Source organism: Trichechus manatus, unplaced genomic scaffold, assembly GCF_000243295.1.
Source record: "Trichechus manatus latirostris isolate Lorelei unplaced genomic scaffold, TriManLat1.0 scaffold00118, whole genome shotgun sequence".
Taxonomy (NCBI): Eukaryota; Metazoa; Chordata; class Mammalia; order Sirenia; family Trichechidae; genus Trichechus; species Trichechus manatus.
The window spans coordinates 460,107-469,459 of NW_004444054.1; the positions used below are offsets into that span (position 1 = coordinate 460,107).

A 9,353-nucleotide genomic window follows, 5' to 3' on the forward strand; every position below is an offset into this window, starting at 1 on the left:
ATGTGTGCATTTACAAAATTTCAGGTCAAAAAGTGTATTGTACTATGTATACCCCAATGTGGAAGAGTAAGGTTTCAGCTCGGTACTTGTAAAGCCACTCGATCTCCATCTAAAATTGCTGTTTCAGGATTTGTTTTCGTCTTGGTATAGGTACTCCTGTGGCTTATTTTGGTACAAAGATGTGATGACTCCCATAAAGGCCAGTATGCCCAATAGACGTAGCAGTTTAAAAAAAATGCCAACTTTCTCTCTGGAGGTCTGATATTTTATGCAGATAACTCGTTAGTAAATGACATAATATGTGAACTCTGGGCACTGACTAGAGAGCTTAATTTAATTATTGGACATTAATTTTGAACACTTCTGTACTAGATAGCATACAGGTATTGATGAATACGAAGAAGCATCAAACACAATCCTGGCTATTTATGAACACACAGGAGAGGAACTTGAAATGTATACACAATATGATATACTATACATATAAAATGTGTAACAAACTTTGTTCAGAGATATTTTGGAAGGTTTCATGAGAGATGACATTTGTTTTTTGAAAAGTATAAGATATATACCTGGTAGAAAAGAATGGTATTCTAGGCAGAGGAGAACAGGGACACAGAGGTTTTGAAAGAAAGTGTGTGGTTTTATTCTCTAGTTACCTGATATGGTGAGAGAATAGCCCATCTTATGGAGAGTGATACCAGATGATAGGTTTTTGCTAGATTGTGAAGGCTCTGCTAGTCTGTGATAATGAGTGATAAGAACTGTGTTTTAAAACAATGATAATAGTAGTAGTTATTTGGGCTTCTTCAGGTGGAGGTAGAAAACCACTTGGTTCAGGTACCAAAAAAAAACCCAAAGCCATTGATGTCCAGTCGACTCATAGCGACCCTATAGGACAGAGTGGAACTGCCCCTTAGGGTTTCCAAGGTTGGTGGACTTGAGCTGCTGACCTTTTGTTTAGCAGCTGTAGCTCTTAACCACTGCACCACCATGGTACACAATCATATAATAATTTAAAGGGGAAATGCTTGACTTAGAGTTACTATAAGTTGGAATTGACAGCAATGGGCTTGATTTTGGTTTTGATTTAGGGCAGTGGAAATGAAATATAGCAGGCACATTTGAGAGAGATTAGTGAAGCAACTGCTTGGGAGGATGAGGATAAGGGAGAAAGGAGCCAAGAATAACGGAGTTTTTAGCTTAAGGTTAGCTTAAGTTTTTAACTGAAAAGTACTTATCACACATCTAGTTACAGATGTTTAATAACAGGCAATTGGAAATGTGGGTTTGGAGAATAGGATTGACTGAGAGGAATATAGTTTAGTGGTTAAGAGTATGGCCTTTGAAATAAGATTGTTTTGGTTTCAAATCCCGTTGTGGCATTGCCACTAAGATGAGCAGTAATGGTACATATCTTCAAGAATTGTTGAGATTGTGCATATGAAATGATCAGTAAATGGTGGCTACTGTTGCTGCTGCTGCTGCTGTTGTTGTTATTATTAATTTGACTGTCCAGGAATGTATATTCAAAGTAAAAGGTTGAGAGTTCAGAAGAGAAAAATCCGTCAAGTGAGATCACTGGAAATATAAGTATTTGAACCACATTGTTAGTTCTTTATGGAATGACCATAATTAGGTTGTGATTTGTTATGTTCTCTACTTCTGTTGAGAATGAATATAAAAAGTGTTCCTAGAAATATTCTTTTCAACTGTTTTGAGGATGTTTCGATGTTCCTTGCCCTACATTGAATTTTTGTAATAATTTCTCCGAAAAGTTTAGTACTAGGAAAAAAATGTTTTACTCTAGCAGACTGTTATGTATTTTTTAATGGATAGAAGGAAATATTTATTTTTATATCTGATTTCCTTTTCATTAGACAAGTCTGTAGGCCAGTTATGGTTTCTTTTCTTTCTCTCGCTTGCTCTCTTTTTTAAAATTTGCTGTCTTAACTGTTTAGATGAGCATTTTTTAACTTACATGTTCTTTTTTTTTTTTTTGCCTTGGCTATTTCAGAACCTCAGAGCTTAATGTTCAGTTGTGATCTCTCTCCTTAGCCTGTGTTTTTGGTTTAATAATTCCTCTCTAATCTTTTATTATAATGACTTTATTGTATCTTTTGTCAACTTTTAAAAATACCTATTTCCAAAAAGGGCTTAATTATAAATGTTTACATAAAGGTACTAAAAGATTAGAGAATACCAAAAAGTGTAAGTCATGGGACCTATTCTAAGTTTACAGTTAATTTAGATAGGTAGATAGTAGAGAAAACTGTAAAAATTTAAAGGTTTAAATAGTTGAAGACAGTAGTAAAAGGTCAAAATAAGGTACTTCCCCACCCCCAAATGAATGATATAAGCATATCTTAAGAGATGGCGGTTTTAACAGCTTGGAGTATTTGGAGAACATTTTCTGGAGAATGGAGGAGAAAAAATAACATTTGTGATTACCTAAGGAGCCCTGGTGGCTCAGTGGTTTAGCATTCGGCTGCTAACCCAGTGGCTCCACAGGAGAAAGACCTGGTGATCTGCTTCTATAAAAATTATAGCCAAGAAAACCCTGTGGGGCAGTTCTGCTCTGTTACATGCGGTTGATATGAGTTGGAATTGACTAGATGGCACCTAACAACAACACGGTTACCAAGGAGACAAGATGCTAGGCACTTTGCGTAGTTTATTTAGTTAAATCCCCACTACAGCTCTATAAGTATGGTGGTATGGTCTCCCCTTTCAGATGAAGAGATAAAAGTTAGAGGATTATTTGCTCAAGGTCATTCAGATAGTAAGTGGCAAAAGTAGGAATAGAATTCAGTGTCTAACTCCAAGTATTTTTTCTTTTCCATCATATCTGGGTCTTGAAGAACATGGAGAGAGGTGTGTGTGTGTATGTTGAAATTTTATATGTTGAATTTTTTTTTCCCTAGATGACTACTCAGTTGTCTTAAAACCATTTATTGGATAATCTCTTTTCTCTACTGACGTTTTTTTAAAATGGTTTTATTGAAGTATAATTTACATACTATAAAATTTGCCCACTGTAAAGGTGCAGCTCATTTATTTTTAGTAAATTTATAGAGTTGTGCAGCCATGAGGATTTGTGTGTGCATGTAGACATACATTTTCATTCCTCTTGAGTATGTATCTAGGAGTGGAATTGCTGGGTTATATGGAACTCTACGTTTAACCTTTTGAGGAACTACCAGACTGTTTTCCCAAAATGGCTATAACATTTTACATTCCCACCTGTAGTGTATGAGGGTTCCAGTTTCTCCAGTGCTTGTTATTATATCTTTTTGATTATAGTCATCTTAGTGGATATGAAGTGGTATCTCATTGTGGTTTTAAAAAAAAATGTATATATGTAAAAAACAATAAATTTGCCATTTCAACAATTCAGTGACATTAATTATGTTCATCATGTTATGCAACCATCATCACTGGTTCCAAATTCTTCCATTACCTGTAACAGAAGCTCAGTGTCCCGTAAGCTATGACTCCCTCTTTCCCCTTCCCTCCCACTCCTTAAAATTTTTAAAAGAAACTTTAAGATATTATTTTACTGTTTTTCATAACTTTTCAGGGTAGATGGTGTGATTCCCATTTTACAAGTGATCATATAATCTCTATTTTATAAGCATCTTGCCTAAGACTTTGTGGCTAGTAAATGGCATAGCCGAGACCTAGTAACTTTTAGGAGATAGTATAATGGTTGAGAACAGATTGTTGGGGGCCTTCTAATGCCAGACAGAGAAGTTTGGATTTCATCCCTTAGGGTAAGCATCAACAGCTTATTGTCTGTGATAGCCTTTTGGTCAGAGGAAAACTACTGAATATTATAATTAAGCTGGATACTTTAGTTTGTAAAGTGTGTCCATGGAACTCTGGCCCTTCAAGATGCTCCTTGTAGAAAGGGTTCCCTAGACAAGTAAGTTTGGGAAGTATGCTGTCTCCTTTTTGGAGAGTCCCAGTGCACATTATTTACAGAAGGCTGCTAGAAGTCCTGCAGTAAAGAAGTGGATGTGCTTTTGTTATTTCTAGCATTTCCAAGTTTATTTGACCTCAGAAGACCCTTTGGGTAATAGTAACTAGTGTGATGTTTTTGGAGAATTAAACTCATTTCATTAAGAGGGGATAAGACTGAAGACAATGGAGAACATTTACTTAGTTAAGCTGTGAGGTGGTTTTTTTTCTTTTTCCTTTTTTTAAAATAGGTTATTAATAGTCACAGGGTAACTGCTGATCGATGTAGAAGTTCTGATTCTTTCTCTTTAAGTACTGTAAGTTTGAAACTGGTTTCAAGTTTGATTGGCTCATGATCAGTTCAAAACTGAAGATTTAAAATTTAGTCTCTTGATTTATACTTAACTCTCTTTTAAAAATTGAAAGGCAGTTTAGCATGGTGGAGAGATTTGAGTTTACATCCCAGCTCTACCACTTAATAGCTTTGTTACTTTGGGCAGGTTCAGCTCTCTCTCAATGTCAGTATGCTTAACCATAAAATAAAAAGAATATCAATCTCACACAGTTGTTCAGACCAAGTAAGATTCATATCTACACAATGATCGTTCGATTGATTATTATCCCGTGGAGCTATAATAGTTATAATAGAGTCGGTAATAGAGATTTCATAGAAATTAGTGAGCCTTACTTAAAGTGGATTGCAAATTATTATTTCATTAGAGATGGTGGAAAGTTTATTTCAAGTGGATTATAAAAATAAAGGGCTGAAGGAGTGAAAATTTCTTGATTATCTGTTCGTGGTAATTGAGGTCATTAACATAGCTTACACTTAATGGACTTAAACTTAAAACTATCCTACATACCTTTTCTCTTCGAACATCCTGTAAGGAATGTATTACGTGTGTCTGTTCTTAGTAACTTCAAAAAAAAATGTATAGCCTCATGACATATATAGGATGGACTAATGTATCATAGGTTAGTTATTGTCCTAACTGTTCTTGAAGGATGAATTCCCTTTCCCATTCTAGTAAAACTGTAACATCCCAAACAAGAAAACTCAAGTGTTAAGTATATGGTGGAATGTTTAGTTAAAAAAAAAAATTAACCCTTGATTACTGGCCAAGCTCCTCCTTCCCCCCTTTTTTGTTAAGTCCAGGCAGAAGTTCCTCTAGTAGGGAGCATGAGGTTTCTTCTATCGAAAGTTGTGTATCCTAAAGGAATGTAAGCCAGTTTTAATGTGGTGAAAATCACTAACAGAAATTTGCTTCTATATTAGGACAAATTCTATTTCTTAATGATAAGGTATTTTATTAAAAAATGTGAAGCTTATAAGATGATTACTTTATTGTCCTCTGACAGTAGATTAATATTAATATATTTGCAGATATTTTATTGTGCTTATGTATTTATTTAATCCAGCGGATGTTGCTTTCAAGGGGCTTAAAATATAAGAAGACATTGATCATAGATACCTGCATCCTGGCATATTCAATTATAGTTCTAGAAGAGAGAAAATTGGTTTGAAATAAAACTGCTGTATTAAAAAATAATTTGACTCTGGAAATGTATTCTGTTTTGGATTAATCATTCTAATTTATTAGGAAAAGGTGAATAGTAGATGCCATAGTGTGCCATTGGGTGGAATGGAAGAACTTCTCCCCTTATGAATTTCTCTACATTACAGAAAAATCAATGGGGAAGAGACTTATCTCTTCTCCCTTCAGTCAACCATATAACACAAGATTGTTAAAATTTGGTTCTATAAATGACCCATTATTGTCCAGTTGATTCCTACTCAGATCGACCCTACAGGACAGAGTAAAACTGCCCCATAGGGCGTCCAAGGCTGTAATCTTTACGGAAGTGGACTGCCACATCTTTCTCCCGCGGAGCCGCTGGTGAGTTCAAACTGCCAACCTCTCAGTTAGCAGCCTAACACTTAACCTTGCCACCAGAGCTCCTATTTTGGTACTATATGATACTATAAATAAAATTGTGTTCCTCTTTCCCTTTATACTGTAATGATTATAACATGTAGCATTATTTAGTCTTCCTTATCATCATTTTTATGACCTTTTATTATAGAAAAAGTAAACTTCCATGCAAGTAGAGAGGATAGTATAATAATTCCTTAGACCTGTCACCCAGCTTCAACAATGATCAACATTTTGTCAGTCCCCAGGTTTTGTTTTGCTTTCTGGGGTATTTTAAAAAATTGTAGATATTAACTAGCATGATTTTTAATTGTTTATAGTATTTTCATATAGGTATTTTGGGATTTACTTTGTGATTCTTCTGTTGTTGAGTATTTCACATTGTTTCTAATTTCTTGTTATTAAAATAATCCTGTGATGCATATCTTTGGATATAAATCTTTGGTTACTTTTGGTTATTTTCTTCAGCCATATCTCAAGTGTAATAATTAATTCAAAAGATACGAACCATTAAATAATTTTCTTCTAATTACAAAATAATATATTTTTATTGTGGTCACTTGGGGCAATAAATTTAAAAGACAGAGGAAAAAAAAAATACCTGAGATTGTTTTCCGAGTAGATCGTGCATCCATTAGCATTTTTTTAGTTTACTTCTAGTTGGGGTGGAGTGGTTCTCAGTGACTGACCAGAGGAGGGTGATCTTTTTTTTTGGTGGAGGGCAATCTTTTTTATTTTATTTTTTAAAATTTATTGTGGTGAAATATATATACCAAAAATTTGCCATTTTAACCATTTTTAAGTGTTCGTATCAGTGACATTAATTATATTCACCGTGTTGTGTTACCATCACCACTGTCTATTTCTAAAAGTTTTTTATCACCCCAAACAGAGACTCAGTATTCTTTAAACAGTAACTCCCCATTCTCACTCCCCCCAACCCCTGCTAACCACCAGTCAACTTTTGCTCTATGCATTTGCCTATTCTAGATATTTCATATCATACCAAAACCAAATCAAACTTTTTACCGTCGAGTCGATTCTGACTTGTGGCGACCCCGTGTGTTATAGAATAGAACTACTCCATGTGGTCTTTTTTTTTTTTAATTCAGTGTATTATTTATTTATTTATTTATTTTTCCTAACTATTTGTTTCTTTTTTTTTCTTTATTTTTATTGTCCATGTGGTTTTCTTGACTAATCTTTATGGAAGCAGATTGCCAGGCCTTTCTTCCATGGTGCTGCTGGGTGGGTTTGGATCACCAACTTTTAGGTTAGTAGTCAAGTGCAAACTGTTTGCACCACCCAGGGACCTTTTTCTGTTATTAGCAAACAAACAAAAAAGTCAGTTGCTGTCAAGCAGTTCCGACTCATGGTAACCCCATGTGTTTCAGAGTGGAACTCTACTCCGTAGGTTTTTCAAGACTGTGACCTTTTGGAAGCAGATCGCCAGGTCTTTCTTCTAAGAGATCTCTGGGTAGGTATGAACTGCCTACCTTTACAGTTAGTAGTTGAGTGCTTAACTGTTCACGCCACCCAGGGACTCCTTTATGATAATAGTAGGTGTCTCCAAATTAGCCAGTGAAAACCCTATGGAGGACAGTTCTGCTCTGACACATAGAGTCGCCATGAGTTGAAATTGACTCCATCGCAATTGGTCCGGTCTGGTTTGGTCAGTGGGTGTCCAGTGGTATCTCATTGTGGCGTTGCTTTGCATTTTCCTAATGACTAATGATGTTGAGTATCTTTTCATGTGCTTGTTGGCCATTTCATAGCTTTGGAGAAATGTTTTTTAAGGCCGTTGACCATTTGTAAAATTGGATTGTTTGTCTTTTTCTTGTTGTAGGAGTTCTTTATATATTCTGGATAGTAAACTCTTATCAGATATATAGTTCTCAAGTATTTTTTCCTGTTCTGTATGTTGTTTCTTTGCTTTATTGATAAAGTGCTTTGATGCACAAAAGTTCTTAATTTTGATGAAGTCCAGTTTAATCTATTTTTTCTTTGTTGCTTGTGCTTTTGTTGTTATAGCTAAGAATCTATTGTCAAAAGCAAGGTCTTGAAGCTTTACCCCTATGTTTTCCTATAAGAGTTTTATGATTTTAGTTCTTATATTTAGATTATTAAGCATTTTGGGTTAATTTTGTAGATGGTGTGAGGTATAAATCCAGCTTCATTCTTTTGCATATTAAGATCCATTTGTCCCAGCATCATTTGTTGAAGAGACTATGTATGGACTTGAACACACTTGGCACCCTTATTGAAAGTCAGTTGCCTATAGATGTATGGGTTTATTTCTGGACAATCATTTCTTTTCCATTGTTCTGTGTGTCTGTCCTTATACCAGTACCACAATGCTTTCATTACTGTAGTTTTATAGTGCATTTTGAAATGGGGAAGTGTGAGACCTCCTACTTTATCTTCTTTTTCAAGATCGTTTTTTCTATTCACGACCTTTGCAGGTCCATATCAATTTGAAGATTGGCTTTTCCATTTCTGCAGAAAGTGGTTGCAATTTTGATAGAGATTGCATTAAATATGTAGATTGCTTTGGGTAATATTGAAATCTTAACAATATTAAGTCTTACAATTCACGAACACAGGGTGTCTTTCTAATTATTTAGGTCTTTAATTTTTTTCAGCAATGTTTTATAGTTTTCAGTGTACAAGTCTGGTTTAATTTATTCCTAGGTATTTTATTCTTTTAGATGCTATTGTAAATGGGCAGAGGAGGACAATCTTTTTGCAGCTCACGTGATTTGTGAAATAAAAGGCTTTATATATTTTTTAAATTTTTTCCCATACAAAAATTTATACATACAATGTTACGTGACTCTAATTGCTCTCTCCATACTGTGACAGCACACTCTTCCTTTCCACCCCTGAGTTCCCATGTCCATTCAACCAGCTCCTAACCCTCTCTGCCTTCCCATCTCATCTCTGGACAGAAGCTGCCCATTTAGTCTCTTGTATCTACTTGAGCTAAGAGGCACACTCCTCACAAGTATCACTTTATGTCCCACAGTCCAGTCTAATCCCTGTCTGAAGAGTTGGCCACGGAAATTGTTTTAGTTCTGGGCTAATAGAGAATCCAGGGGCCATGCTTTCCGGGGATCCCCCAGTCTCAGACCATTAAGTCTGGTCTTCTTACTAGAATTTGAGTTCTGCACCCCACCTTTCTCCTGCTCCATCCCGGACTCTCTGTCAGAGTGGTCATTGATGGTAGCCCGGCACCATCTAGTTCTGCTGGTCTCAGGCTGATGAAGTCTGTGGATTATGTGGCCCTTTCTGTTTCTTGGGCTACTACTTTGCTTGTGTCTTTGGTGTTCTTCAATCTCCTTTACTCCAGGTGGTTGGGACCAGTTGATGCATCTTAGATGGCCGCTTGCAAGCTTTTAAGACCCCAGACGCCACTCACCAAAGTAGGATGCAGAACATTTTCTTAATAAGCTTTGGTAT

The 9,353-nt window shown here is 35.7% G+C and overlaps 1 protein-coding gene across 12 annotated transcripts in view; it reads left to right on the forward strand.

The window, feature by feature from the left end:
* The window catches only part of PAN3 (poly(A) specific ribonuclease subunit PAN3), a 179,423-nt gene that overhangs the window by 20,929 nt on the left and 149,141 nt on the right, over positions 1-9,353 (forward strand). Inside the window, exon 1 of one of the 12 annotated variants that reach the window (XM_023738503.1) lies at positions 5,796-5,858. The exons of the other annotated variants lie outside the window; for them this stretch is intronic. The gene's annotated coding sequence lies outside the window, so the exon portion shown is untranslated. Of the gene's footprint in view, positions 1-5,795; positions 5,859-9,353 lie in introns of those variants that run through there. 12 annotated transcript variants of the gene reach the window in all.